The sequence below is a fragment of the Miniopterus natalensis genome, chromosome 8 (assembly GCF_054644295.1).
Source record: "Miniopterus natalensis isolate mMinNat1 chromosome 8, mMinNat1.hap1, whole genome shotgun sequence".
Taxonomy (NCBI): Eukaryota; Metazoa; Chordata; class Mammalia; order Chiroptera; family Miniopteridae; genus Miniopterus; species Miniopterus natalensis.
Genome location: NC_142088.1, coordinates 6,016,615 through 6,031,097, shown reverse-complemented (window position 1 = coordinate 6,031,097; position 14,483 = coordinate 6,016,615).

Genomic DNA, 14,483 nt, shown 5'->3' with positions numbered 1-14,483 from the left:
GAGGGGTGTGAGGGGACAGATGGGTCAGATGCCTGGGAACATGACAGACGGGCAGGGCTACCCAGGAAGATTTAGGACAGGCCAGGAAAGGGGGTGACTCTCACGGGTGGATTTCAGTTTGGTGACCCCCGTAGAATAATTCAGGGTGCAAGAGCTAAGTGCAGTAGGTGCTGGAGGGAACGTTTGATCGTTACGTTATTTCACGAAGTCCGACGGTAAAGGGAAGGTAACGGCGACAGTGTTAATTCCAGGAGAAAGGGGCGCGTTAGAAGGCTGTCAACCAACCCAGAGTCCTCTCTGCCTTTCGCTCCTGGGACCGGGAGCGCAGTGTGGACGACGCCCGAACAGCAAGGCGGGGGGGGGGGGGGTTCGACGCGCGGGTGCCCTTGATGGGCCTCTTAGTCACCCACCGCCAGGCCCGCTGAGTCCCGGGTGGCGTGCTCTCCTCAAGGACACGCTTTAGCTCGTCGTGAGTAAAGTCAAAACCAGCAGCGGTCATGCCCTCCCCGGTGGACGCACCGGGTTGTTTTCCCGTCTCGCGTCTGGCGGGCCTGCGTCAGCGTTTACCCCGAGGTGCCAAATGCCTCCCCCGGGAGAAGGGATCCGCAGAAAGTAACAGAACAGAAACCTCATGAGGAAACAATCAAACATATTTTGAAGGACGCCGGGTCCAGTCACTTTTGCTTTGGGTGCCCAGTTGAAAATTTTAAAAGATGGTATCAATACAGTTAAGATTTCTCTTGCCATGAACCCAGCAAAGGTGGACAGAGGTCGCCTTAAAGGGAATGTGGGCTCCCGGGGCCGGGTGGCAGGTTGGGCGAAGTAGCCACCTCCTGTGGGAAAACCCAGGCAGGATTCAAACCACCCTCTCTGTTCTCTCGTCATGTCTGATTCATCCAAAAATACAACGTCCATCATCTCCTACAGTCGTCTCCTCCAGGCAAGGAACTCTTTACAACAAAGACAACGTAATATATTAGCTAAGGAATTTGGAGACAGACAAACAAAACATCCAGGGAAAAAGCGAAAGGCAATGAAGTGAGACAAAATAAAACTCAATGTAAATTTAGTTATATCCATAAGGATTTAAGAATTTCGGAGAGCTGAAGTATGTGCACAGCTCGCGAAGCTTTATGAAGATAAATTACAGCCTTCTTTAAGCTCTGTTTATTGAGCATGCCGCGTCTGTGTGTGTCTGTTTATGTTAGTTTATATTTATGTTTCTTATTTAACCATCAGAAAGCCACATCCTATGTGCTTTGGGTTCTTATCTCTGTTTTGCAGATAAGAAAACTGAAACTTGGACAGATTAAGTGTCAAGAACGGTGGCTCCTAAATAAATCAGATCCCAGGCCCTGGAACTCGTGGATGTTACCTTATAGGGTGAGGTCTTTGCAGATGTGCTTAAGTCAAGGATCGAACCTCAAGATGGGTTGATTGGCCTCGGTTACCTGGGTGAGCCCTAAATGCCCTGGCACGTGCCCTTCTAGGAGCGAGGCGGAGTGAGGTCGACCATCCTCAGAGCAGGATGCAGAGTGAAGAGTGGCCGGAGAGGGATCAGAAGGTGCTGACCTGAGTGATGTGGCCACAAGCCTAGAAGTGCCGGCAGCTGCCGGGAGCTGGGAGAGTCAAGGAGCAGGTTCTACCCTGGGAGCTCCAGAAGGAGCGTGGCCCTGCCGAGACCTTGATTCTGAACTTCTGACCTTCAGAAAGGTGAGAGAATAGATACACGTTGTTTCAAGTCAGCCAGTTTGTGATGATTTGTTACAGCAGCCACAGGGAACTAATACATCGAAGACCTTGCCAAGAGTCCCACAGTTACTCTCAGAGCTGGGTCCCAGGCCTTCTGAAGGCAAAGCCAAGGCCCTGGATGAGCAGGATTTAGTATTTCCAAGCTCCAGGGGAATGAAACATATCACATTATCCAAGGAGAATGGAGCAGCTAATAACAACTGATCTCCAATCAGGCTCCTGGGTTGCCATTAGGACTTGACCTTTGAAAATGTTACCTAATTTCTCTGAACTTTGTTTTCTTCATCTCAGGTGTGTTCTACACCAATCCCTGCCTCATTCAATAATACATGTAGGTTCCCGTCTCTGTTCCATGTAGCAAGGACATAGCAGAGAACACCACGCAATGTAGCACCCTCCTCGCCGTGGAGCTTAAGTCGTATTTATGGAACAACCAAAGGGGCTTAATTTTCACGCAGGAAGTTACATCACACACTAGGATGTCTGACTCACCCTTACATAGAGGCACATGGGATTTGAGTCAATTCTTTTAATTTTAGAGAAATGTTTATGCGATGCCTGCAATTTGAGAAGGAAAAACATAAGGGAAAATTATTTCTAGTTAATATCTTCTGGTGGAAATACTTGCCATTCCTAAACTACTTAAAATGCTTAGCAGCATTAAACTAGATATAATAAAAGCAATAATGAATTAAAGTGAATCTGACCTTGAAGTGATTGAGTGACTCCCGATTTCACAATAAATTACAGCAGGACGTTCTCGACGACTCTCAGGCAGGAAAGCAATTTAGAAAGGTTTCTACGTATCAAGAGTGTCACAATCCTTTCGGGGGCCTATTTGTCACTTTCTCACCGAGTGCAGCTGTGAAAAGCAGGTGATGAATTTCGCTTTACCTTTTCCATGTCAGACACCTGCCAGATGCACTTTTAGTAGAAAATGGATTTGGCTAGAGTGGGGGGGGGGGGGGGTCTTTGACATTTTTCCTGAGCCTGCATCTGAAAAGCACCTTTGATCAAATTAAGCTAAGTCCTGAAATTTAAAGCACATTTTAAGTACTGTAATGCTTGTCTTTCAGAGATGACCATTTTCCAAATGGTATCTGTGGCAACAGGTCAAATGGTCATAGATCACAGTTATTAGAAATCCGTCTCAAACATACTAAAAGGTGTCAGGTCCGGGGAAGGAAAGGGGTTTTAAAGGCTCTGAAATGAGAATGAACCATTCAATTAGGGACATTGTACCCCTACAGGGAAGCATGTGCCGTGACCCAAAGTACACCCATCACATTTATCATATCGGAACATACAGGTGTCCCCAAAAAGGCATACACACTATAACAGCTGAGAGCTCAATTTTGAAAATGAAATGAATTTTAATAAACACTGTGTTTGTAATTATTCAAAGTGTGTGTATACATTTTTTGGGGGGACACTCCGTATAGTTGTTTGGATGGTGTCTGACAGCCCCCTCACCCCAGCTTTTCTTTCATTCCACCGATTGTTCATTCATTCAACGAACAGTTGTTACACGCCGGTCATGCGTCTGGTGCTTGGGAATACGCACCACACGGGCCCCGTCCTCAGGCATCACAGTGTTTGCAGGAACACAGGCCCGGAGGAAGGGCCCAGCACAGCGCCTAAGACGGCTAAGCGAAAACCTTAGAGACTGGACGTGACTGAGTTGAATCTGAAAACAGGAATAAGAATAAATGTAGCAGAAACATGGAAAAGGTTTGTTTCAGAAAAATGAAACATTCGCAGGAGCTCAGGAAGAGGGAAGACACTGTATTTTAGACCTGACGTCGCTGGGTTGTCTGCCCTGTGAGGTCAGCGTGGCGTGAACCTGCCACCTGGGGAGGGCCGGCTGTGGCGTTCGTGCGACATCCTCGGTGGTTGGAATCGTGCCGGGGCTGCGTAGGTTCTTGATAACTTTTCCGGACAGAACCGGAAAAGGCCTGAGTAAGGTGCAGGGACACCGGTTCTGCACCTGGCTGCCACTGTGTGTCTAGGTGTCCTGGGGGAAATTATTTATTTATTCAGTATCTGCTTGGGTAAGATGGACGTGTTTGATTTTATGATTGAATATAAAGTCCTATAGAGCCTTCAAAACCTTTTAAACTGTATTCATCTAAAGTTAAAAATGTACGAGTAACTTCAGTATAAAAGCTTAAAAGAATGCTTAAAAGTAATCTTATAAATAAAAGACAACCACTGCCATAGAAAATGGGAAAATATAATTAGGCAACTCAGAGAGGGTAAACCTAAATGGCTAATAAGTACATGGAAAGTTCTCACCCTCACTAATAATCAGGAAAACTCAAATTAAAACCACAGAGGATTCCATCTCACATTCATCCAGTAGGAATGAAATAAGCCTTGTGATATCATCAAATGCGTGAAACAATATTAACCAGAGGAAGTTCTGTATTATACGATGCCAGTGGAGTAAGCACATTAGCACAGTGACTTCTTGCTGTGACCTCACAAATATAAAGATACTCATGCCATGGGACGTCCAGGCATGTACGTTAGAGCCATCCTTACAGAACGCTCCAAGGAAACCTTTCCATGGGAGTCCCAACAGTGGTGTCTACAATAACAAAAAAGCTCTCTACCCACTCCTACCTCGGGCCACACTGGCTGTGTCCCCCAGGCCACCACCACCACCACCCACTGCACCGCTGGAGTCACCTTGGACTGCGGTGTCGCCTTCGATGCCATGAGTCAAAACTCTGGATTTCTGCACTGACTACCACTTGCCCAAGACCTGCATCCTTGCCATAGGAACGCGACCCTAGCGGCCAACTGGACTTTGGATGGACACCTGACACAAACTGTTATCATCGCGATTAGCTAGTTATTAATCTCAATCAAAGGAAACAGAGCAAGGGGAAGTCAGGCATTGGGGTGGTCACCTGGGAAGCTCCACAGGAAGCCACCGCCTCACAGCATCGGGCCGCCAAGGGGGTCAGCACCCCTCCCTTCCCCACCTGGCACTGGATTGTTGGGGGGAGAAGGGGAGATGGTGCTAGCGCAGTGAAGTCAGCCTGGCGCAGGGGACGGCCTTGCCTGTCAGTCTAGCCTGGGGGACAATGGATCGGCTAGGGGGTGGACCCCATCAGAAACTCCCCAAATCTTGGAGGCTAAAATTCCCGGGCAGAGCTCCTTCTCCCTGTTCAGCCTTGTCTGCCCTTTCTCTTGCTCCCTGACCCACCCCCACCCATGTGCTCGCCTTTTCTGGCTCCAAAGCCTTGTGGCCTTGAGCAGCCACATGGCCCGGGGCTGTGCAGGCCCCACAGGCGAAGGACTGCGGCTGAGAACACCAGCTAAGCTGGCCAGACGCTCGACTGGACTGGACTTGACTATGGAACAGGCATTCCGGGCAGTGGCCTTAGCTCTGGCCCCGCTGAAGACAAGACTGGGCTTCTCCCAAGGCGAGACCCGCAGAGATGGGACCTTGGAGGGGAACCCCCTTAATTTTACATCATCAATAAAGCTTTCCACAAAACCCCATCCTCCTATGGGAGCCTCAGGAAATTGTCTTCCTCGTGGCATCCCAAGGACTCCACTTCCACAGATAACAAAACTGGGCCAATTAAATGGGTTTTGGAATTAAAGCCGAGACCAGTCCGGTCAGCCTAACACGGAGCCTTAGAAGGGAGAAGACGAGCCTGTGTCCTGCCTGCCATACACGGAGGGGCCTGTGTGCGGGTCCCGGAGGCAGAGATAGGAGAGGAGGTGTGGCAGCGACAGTTTCACAGGTAGAGCCTGGTCCCAGCTCCCGGGCAGCGGGCAGTGGCCCTGGGCTCTAGGAGACGACCTGCTTCCTTGCAGCGACCTCCCTCCCCACAGGCCGCAGCTTGCACTCCAAGAGCCTTGGCTGAGGCTCCCCGGATACCTTCCCCCACATGTTACCATGTGAGCCTCAGTGGTTACAGTGTAGCGCCTTCTGTGATCCTTCACGCAGTTTCCCCTTCTTTCTATGACAAAAACTGATTCCAGTTTCAAATGGGGCTCTTCTGTATTCTGAAGAACTTGCCTGAAATCTGAGGACTCGCTGTTCTGCTTTTAGCATTATTTTTTCTTCCCTTTAACACAAGTACACTTTATAAATGACATGAGATGCAGCTAATGCTCCCACCCAAACTGTCAGCGCATGAATTAGACTCACCGACTCAACGGCTGCTTCCTAAAAGCCATTAAAAATGATATTTAAGATGTTTCAAAAGGAAAACAAAGAAGCAAAGTCAAACTCATTTTAATTCTAGAAGGATCACTCCATCTTTCCCCTCCAGTTTCATGACTGTAAAACTTTCAGAATAACAAAATGTCTATCCTGGAGTTTTGTTTTTTTTAACTGCCAATTTCTTCAGGGCCTGACCACGAGTTTCCAGCAGGAAGGAGCTCCTGGGTGAGTAATTTCCATTGAGGTCACTCAGCACAGGGGCTGCGTTCTCTGCGTGCTTTCCAGGCTTTCTGCTATCCGTCTGCGAAGGCTCTTGCGTTGAGCCTCATGGAGTCTCTCCTTCCAGCCACTTTCCTGCCCGGTCACCAAGAGGCTGATGGAATCGTCTAACTCCTTCTGGCCTGAGCTTCCAGGGCTCCGCACCTCCACCGGCTGCCGCAGAGAGGTGGACTCATTTGCAATGTTTATTACATTTTATGAATTCAGTTCATTTCCTGCTCCTGTGAGGTTACCAGGCTATTTGCTGGAATGTGAAAGGACACAGGGGCCCTCCAGTGATGAAGTAATTTAATATTTTTGGTAAAAATTCTCAAAGACTTTTGCAGTTACGCACTAGTCAGAACAGAATATTTATACTGGCTGCAGAGAACTCGCCGCTCTGGTGGACATAGTTTTGTCTTTTCCAGAATATTATATCCTGAAGTCGCCCCTTATCCACAGGGGATACATTCCAAGACCTCCGGTGGATGCCTGAAACCACAGATATTACTGAACCCTATATATACATTCGCTTTATGGCTTCTTTTTGGTGTATCCAAATTGCCAGCATCTATACTCCTGGGCTGTCGAGCCATTAGTAAGTAAAATAATGGTAACTTGAACACCAGTACAGTGAAACCCTGACAATCAGTCTCATAAGCACGACAGACACTAAGTGACTAAAGCGGGAAGGGTGTCTTCAGGGTCAATACTCTGGACAAGGGATGGTTCACATCCTGGGCAGGGTGCAGCGGGTTGGTGAAATGTTTCATCACGATACTCAGAATGATATGCAATTTAGAATGTATGGGTTGCTTATTTCTGGAATTTTTCATTTAATATTTTTGGGCTACGTTTGACCTTAGGTCACTGAAACCGCAGAAAGTGAAACCGCGGATAAGGGGGGGTTGCTGTAGTTGGAATCCTACAGCATGTGGCCTTCTCAGGTTGGCTTCTTTCACTTAATATTATGCACTGAAGGTTCCTATGTGTGTTTTCATGTTTTGATAGCTCATTTCTTTTTAGTAGCAATATTCCATTGTCTGGATGTATCCTCCGTGGGTTGGACAGAATGGTTATGATGTTTCATAGAAGGTCTCACAGAACTCAGGGAAACACTTGCGCAACTGGTTTATTATACAACAGAGACCATGATGCATGATGCACGGGGCAAGGTCCAGAGGAGTCGCAGGAGCTTCTGTCCCCACGGAGTTGGGGTCCGCCATCCCCCCAGCACACGTATGTGTTCACTCACCAGGAAATTCTCCAAACCCTGAGACTGGGGAATTTTTATGGAGGCTTCATCATATAGGTGTGATCAGTCGTTACCCTAATCCCCAGCCCCTCGCCCCTCTCTGAAGGGTGAGGGATGCGGCTGAAAGTTCTCAGCTTCTGTTCATGGCCTGGTCTTTCTGGTGACCAGCCCCCATTCTGAAGCTGCCCGGGAGCCCAACGAGAGATGTTCCAGTGACGCAGGGAATTCCAAGGGATTTAGGAGCTGTGTGTCAGACACTGGGCCCAAAGACCAAACATTAGAACAAAAGATGCTCCTAAGACCTCTATGATTTAGGAAATTATGAAGGTTTCAGGAGCCAAGGAGAAAGACCTAATATGTATTTTTTATGATACCACAATGTTACAATCGCAGATTGGAGATGTGAAAGCCTGCTCTGTTGGTTGTAGAATCTGAGAATCCCACCCCACCCAGCCTACTTTTTACACTATCAGAACTTGCAAACGTGTCTGGGTCCACCGCCTGCCCGGCTTTATCGGGACTGAATGTGGGTATTTCTTCATGCATTTTGACAGCACCCCGAATTGGTCGTAATCCCATCTACCTCCACGGGCTAGGCGGTGAAGCTGCATTCTCAAACCACCTTCCTGGCTCTCATGGGTTCTTTCTTCTAAGACTTCCGCTTGCTTTACTTCAGGGGCTGTTTTGATGAAGATTTTAAAACAACCTTCCCCATTCTATAAGGCCCCTAGCTACCTGCTGAACTGCAGTGAAATTTCTGGAAGTAGAAATTAATTCTTTCAAAAGCAGAGGTGCACTTTCACCATTCTCGGTGTTCAGGAGAGGAAATACGTTCCCATAAGGCTGAGGGATGTGAGGGGAAGGCTGGTTTCTAACTGCAAGCTTTCCAGCGGCTTTGATAGAGCAGAGAAAGGCGGAAAAGACGGTGAAGTGTGGTGGCTAAGGCAGCACCATCCAAAACGTTAAAGAGGCCTTGGCTGGCACGGCTCGGGGGTTAGAGTCGGCCTGCGCACCAGAGGGTCCCGGGTTCGATTCCAGGTTATGGGCACGTGCCTGAGTTGCAAGTTCGATCCCGGCCCCAGTTGGGGAGCATGTGGGAGGCAACCAATCGACGTGTCTCTCTCACATCGATGCTTCTCTGTCTCTCTCCCTCCCTCCCTCCCTCTCTCTAAAAATCAATGCAAAAAAAATCCTCACCCTCCAGTGAGAATTTAAAAAAGAAATGTGAAAGAAGAAAACAAACCTATAGTAGAGTTTTAGCTGGAGGTGTTCTTCTAACATATTCAAACATAAAATTCCATAAAGGGCAATAAATAAAGCGTTCCTGTTGTGAACATAAATACGAACCATAAAACAACACAATAAAAGATAACTAGCTATATACAGGCGCTTGAGAGCTACAAAACGTATTAATATTTTTTCTCTGATAAAAACATATTTTTATATTGGAACATGCTATAGATACATATTCATGTAGTATATCCGTTGCATCCAGTGAAAATTTAAAAATGAAAGCCCTAGTGATACATAACTTAATTTTAAATATTAAAGCATGTTTTAAATAGTCTTTCTATAATTTGAACACTATTTTTACTTTAGAATATTACATATTTTACCACCAAGAAGAAACACACTCTCATTAGATGCGTTTTGAAATCGCAGGGCCGACCCCGTCTATGTGGGATATTCAGATGGAGTCAGGTCTTCCCCTGGCGCTGACTGACTCCTTTTGATTTAGGTGAAGACGCAATAACTGTCCCTGGTACGGGCGAGAGAACCACTCCGAGAGGTTCTGGAAAGCAGCCGACTCTCCATTACGGTTTCCTACAGTTATTACAAGGGACATCTTTGATTTTGGGGACCCACTTTCCTCGGTAAGGCCACGGCACGAGCCTGTGCGCGCGGGACTGAGCGGCGCCAACGCCCCGCAGGCTGCAGCGCCAAGGGGGGCTCAGCGCTCGCCCCCTGCCCGAGCTCCGCCCGCACCCGACCCCCCTGAACGCGGGGCGCCCCGCCTCGGAGCCGCCTGGGTGCCCGAAACCTCCACACCTCTGTCCTGACGCCGGCCTGAGGTCAGCTTTGCCCCCTGGACTCAGGCAATAACCCACCCGACGGCCAGGGCTGGATTTGGGGGCCACTGGTCTCCAAGGTGAGCCCCGGGTGGGGAAATGGGTACCCGACCCTGGGAGAGCGAAATCACAGTGAGCAAGCAGGGGGATGAGCTGCTACGGGACCCCCCACATCACCGGCTCCTCCTGGCGCTCAGCCGCTCAAGTATTCACCGAGCGATACAATGTTGCAAATTCTAGGAACTAGGAACGGGGTGAGTGGGGGGAGATGAAAGCCAACAATGCTCTGTGGGACTTACAGGCTAGGACGAGGCGACATTCAGGCTGGACACACAGTACGGTGCGTGCCTTCGTTTTCAAAATTCTTATTTCTACTCCATGCACGGGGGAAAGAATGAACATAAAAAAGTCAAACAAACACAAAACCCCATAGGGCTGAGACATAAAGCTGCTTATGTTAATTCCTCCTTGGAGGACCTCGTTTGAGAAGAACAGATTTAAGTACCAATTTTAAGAAAAGATTTGCTCCATGAATCCATTCTGGGTAATTGTTGAGTGAGGCTGAAGGAGTGACCCCCCCTTTCAGAAGCATTTGAAAAGAGCCGTGGCAGCACGTAGCCCCCATCTTCCTACCTGCTCACGTTTATTTCGCTCTCACAAGGTCCTGTATTCATTTGGGGTTCACCTTAGAGACGGGCAATCCCTAAATCGGGTTGGATTATTTCCTGAGTCCCAGAGGCAAAGCTGACCTCAGACAGGCATCAGGACAAAACCGTGGAGGGTTCCAGGAAAATCGTCCAAGGATGCAAAAAAGATCTCTCATCACTGTCATTAGCTAATTGTGTTGGCTTCTCAGTATCCAAGCTCCTTCCCATGCTTGCAGAGCCCTCATTATACCAGTTTTGGTGGGATCATTGTAGGCATTTTCAATGGCTTTGCGGGAGGCCTTTGTGCACTGAAGCGATTATCCAGGAGACGACATTTTTAAAAAGAATTAGTAATTAATTATTAAAACTCCAAATCCCAAAACCTAATTTATCATTAAATTGTAACGTCAAGTTATGAATCTAATTATCCTATTTATAAATCAACAACATCTTGGCCAACCATTTTTAGGGCAGCCTGGAGTAACTACTTGGTCTTATTTACCAATTAGATACATCACATTCCTTGAAACAATTTTAACTGAATTTACAAATTTAGTATCACTGCTTTTCTTTTTAAGAACAGTTTTCTGACCGACAGAAAAAAAAAATCTCCAATACTATGGTAAATTTTGTAATGTAATTGACTATAAACATTATTGATTCCCAGCCTGGGTCAAACTTTTGCTGCAAGGAAATAGGCTTTCTGAGCAATTCAAAGAGTTCACTTTAGTAGCATTTCATAACCGGAGAAGTGGTTAGAGAACCATTTTAGGCTGGGTTTTTAAAATTCTTGCTAAGGAGACATTGGGAGTCTGGATAAACAGTGATTAAAAGTCCCGAGGCATTTCACAAGGTAGAAAGTCAGCTGAGGGGTTTTCAGAAGAGGTCCTTAAGCTAATTAATGTCTATCAGAAAAGTGTTCAAGCATTTTACCATGTATGTTAATAATTATGTCCTGGAAGGGGCTTTTGGTCACATCACACTGCAGAGTTCCTCCGCTCAGGACAGGAACACTTCTCTTTCTCATGATAGTGCACCTTAAATTAACCTGCATGTTCCAATATCATAGTATATTTCTACTCAAAATCTCAACCAATAGACCCCATTAAACATTTTAATTTGAGTTACTGTAACATAGCATAGTATCTTTGATGTTACAAATATCTAACATGCTAAATTGCACAGAATCCTTCTTAGCACAAAACTGCTAATACTCCCCGTTGGATTCCCCTAAATGTTTTCATAGAAGATTAGATCTTCCCAGGGTGAAAAGATGCTTATGAACTAGAGAGGCACTGATCCTGCTGATTGAAGTTACTTATCGACCAGAGAGCCCATCTGAGTTTGAGGACTGGGGCTTCCTATGCACAGGAATTATTTTTTCCCCATAATACCTGCTGAGTCCCTTTCATAGTCACTATGTTGAAGTTTTTAAGAGAGGGCTGCTGTCCTAGTCCATGTAGCACTAGTCCCCCGATTTAAAAATTAGAATGAGCCCGGCTGGTGTGGCTCAGTGGCTGAGCATTGACCTAGGATCCAGGAGGTCACTGTTTGATTCCCGGTCAGGGCACATGCCCGGGTTGCGGGCTCCATCCCCAGTTGGGGGCGTGTAGGAGGCAGCCGATCAGTGATGACTCATCATTGATGTTCCCATCTCTCTCTCTCCCTCTCCCTCCCTCTCTCTGAAATCAATAAAGATATATTTTTTTAAAAGTTAGAATGATTTGTTTCTCCCATCCACCAATGAGGGCCTGAAAGCACCACTAAGACTATAGATACCTTTGTTAAATATGTTCATTTCTATGGCTCTTGTATGTTGAGTAATCGTCTGTCTACCTCTAAGGACATATTGGCGTTCCAATACGTTCTTCACATCCGAAGTAATTCTGCTGCCCGCTGCTGGAATCTGATGAAGTCTTCTCCTAGTCTCATTTGGCAACACCTGATGTGCAGGGAGGTGCAGCTGTGGTGGTGGCCATGACGGTGTCCTGAGTGCTGTGGTGACAGCTGTGTCATCCACACCAGTGGGCTTCTGTGGCATGATCTTGCAGTGATTCCTGCCAACTAGTTTCTTTGGTCCCTGAGCATTTTTAAAATCTGGCTCTCCATCCCAGTGTTTCCGAACAGCCTTCCCATGTACAGTAGTTGCCCCTCATCGGTGGTTTCGCTTTCTTCAGTTTCAGTTACCCATAGTCAACCGAAGTCAGAAAATATTCAATAGAACCTTCCAGAAATAAACAGTTCATGAGTTGCAAATTGCTTTCCATTCTGAGCAGTGGGATGAAACCTCCTGCTGTAGCTCCGACCCGCCTGGGACGTGAACCCTCCCCTTTGTCCAGCGTATGCATGCTGCGTGTGCCACCTGTTAGTCATTTAGTTATCAATCAGGTTATCAATCAGGTCAGTTATCAGAGAGGAACCCCATATTCACATAACTTTTATTACAGAATATTGTTGTAATTGTTCTATTTTATTATTGTTGTTGTTAACCTCTTACTGTGCCTAATTTATAAATTAAACTTTATCATAGGTATGTGTCGATAGGAAATAACACAGTATGTGTAGGGTTCAGTGCCACCCACGGTTTTAGGCATCCACTTGGGGACTTATAAAGTATTCCGTGCAGATTCGGGGAACCACTGTGTTACCTTTCTGCTTAACTGTTTGCGCAAAGAACTCTGATATGTAAAAGTTTGCTTAAAGTAGAAAAGCTTAATGAAAAGTTAATTAACAGCTGGGTTTAATGCTTAGTGACACAGTAACAGTTTGTACTTAGGTATTTATTTTAAATCACATTCTAACTTAAGTGCCATTTTGAAGTATTTTATACTAAACAGTTAATCTGGTGCTTTGCCGAAAATTAATATAAATATGTGAAAATCTGGAAAATATATAGCAATTACTGAAGGTTATTCCTTTTGTGTGATGGAATTATGAATGCCTTTTTTTTGCTGTGTGTGTTTTTCAATTTTCTAAAACAAAATTTACTACCTGGGGAATTTTTAATGTTTTTAAGGTGCATATTTGTAGGGAATAGTACTGACTTGAATATTGCTACTGCCTTTCAAACAAATACGTATATGTGAACATTATCATTAGAAGCCATTGAGGACAATAACACAGTGATAGACACAATACTTAGGATAATTTAATTGGTATGTCTAGGGCAACCATGGAAACCCAAATGTACTAAATTAAATGTAAGGAAACATGCCCAAATCTCATAAGACTATGAAATAATAAATTACCTTGTTCCATTATTTCAAGTGATCTCAAATTTGTTCTGTGCTTTTAGACAATGATAATCATTTCTTAATTATATGTATCTATAAAAACTATCAGAAATAGCACTCTATAAGAAAAAGAGTACTTATTGTAACCTGTATTTCCTTGTTCAACTAACGCTTAAGCTCCTGGTTCATCATTATTAACAGAGTGTAAATTCTTGGGAATTTAATTTGAGAAATGAATGTTAGAGAGGAAAATACACTGATACATAAAGTCATTGATAAACCAAATGTGAGCAGTAACACTGTAGAATATTTCAGAAAAATGACATTGCTAAGGATTGAAAGCTATGAATTTTTCACCAAGAGCTGCTTTAGCTGCATCCCATATGTTTCGATGTGTCGAATATTATTATCATTTAGTTCAAAACCTTTTCTAACTTCAATTATAATTTCTCATTTGACTCATGGATTATGTAGAAGTATCTAGCTTCATTTCAGCAATGTATAATTTCAAGCAGCTGAATAAATTTAAAAGAACCTAACATTAAAAGAAAAACTAGATATTATTTTTCTCAGAAATAATTGTGATCTTAAAGGTAAATCTAGTTGATACTTCAAGGGGATTTAACACTACATCTCACAAAGTAATTCATTAGTTTATATGGAATAATAAAAGAAGCAAAAATAGCCAACAAACTTGTACTTTTTCATAACTGTCAATTTTGCATTTTTGTTTTTAAACATGTGCTTCTGGGTGTTATTTCCCCACATTGGAAGTTTCCTGGACCCACTCGGTCTGCTTCCAGCTCTGTGACTGGCTGAATGTGTGACCTGGAGTAGGGCACTTCTCATTCTTGGTCTCTACTTTCCCTGCTGTGGAGTGAGAGGGCTGGACTAGAAGATCCAAGTTTCTATTTTCATATTGAACAACCAGTGTGATGTTTTGGGATTTCCTGGCAATGAGGGAGACACAAGTCCAGACAAAGTGGTGTGGAGACCAGGGAGACTACCCAAGACCTTGTAGGTTACCCTGCACCAGAGGGGGCAGCCTGTTCAAATGACCCCTCCCTGAGGGCTTTCCCGCTC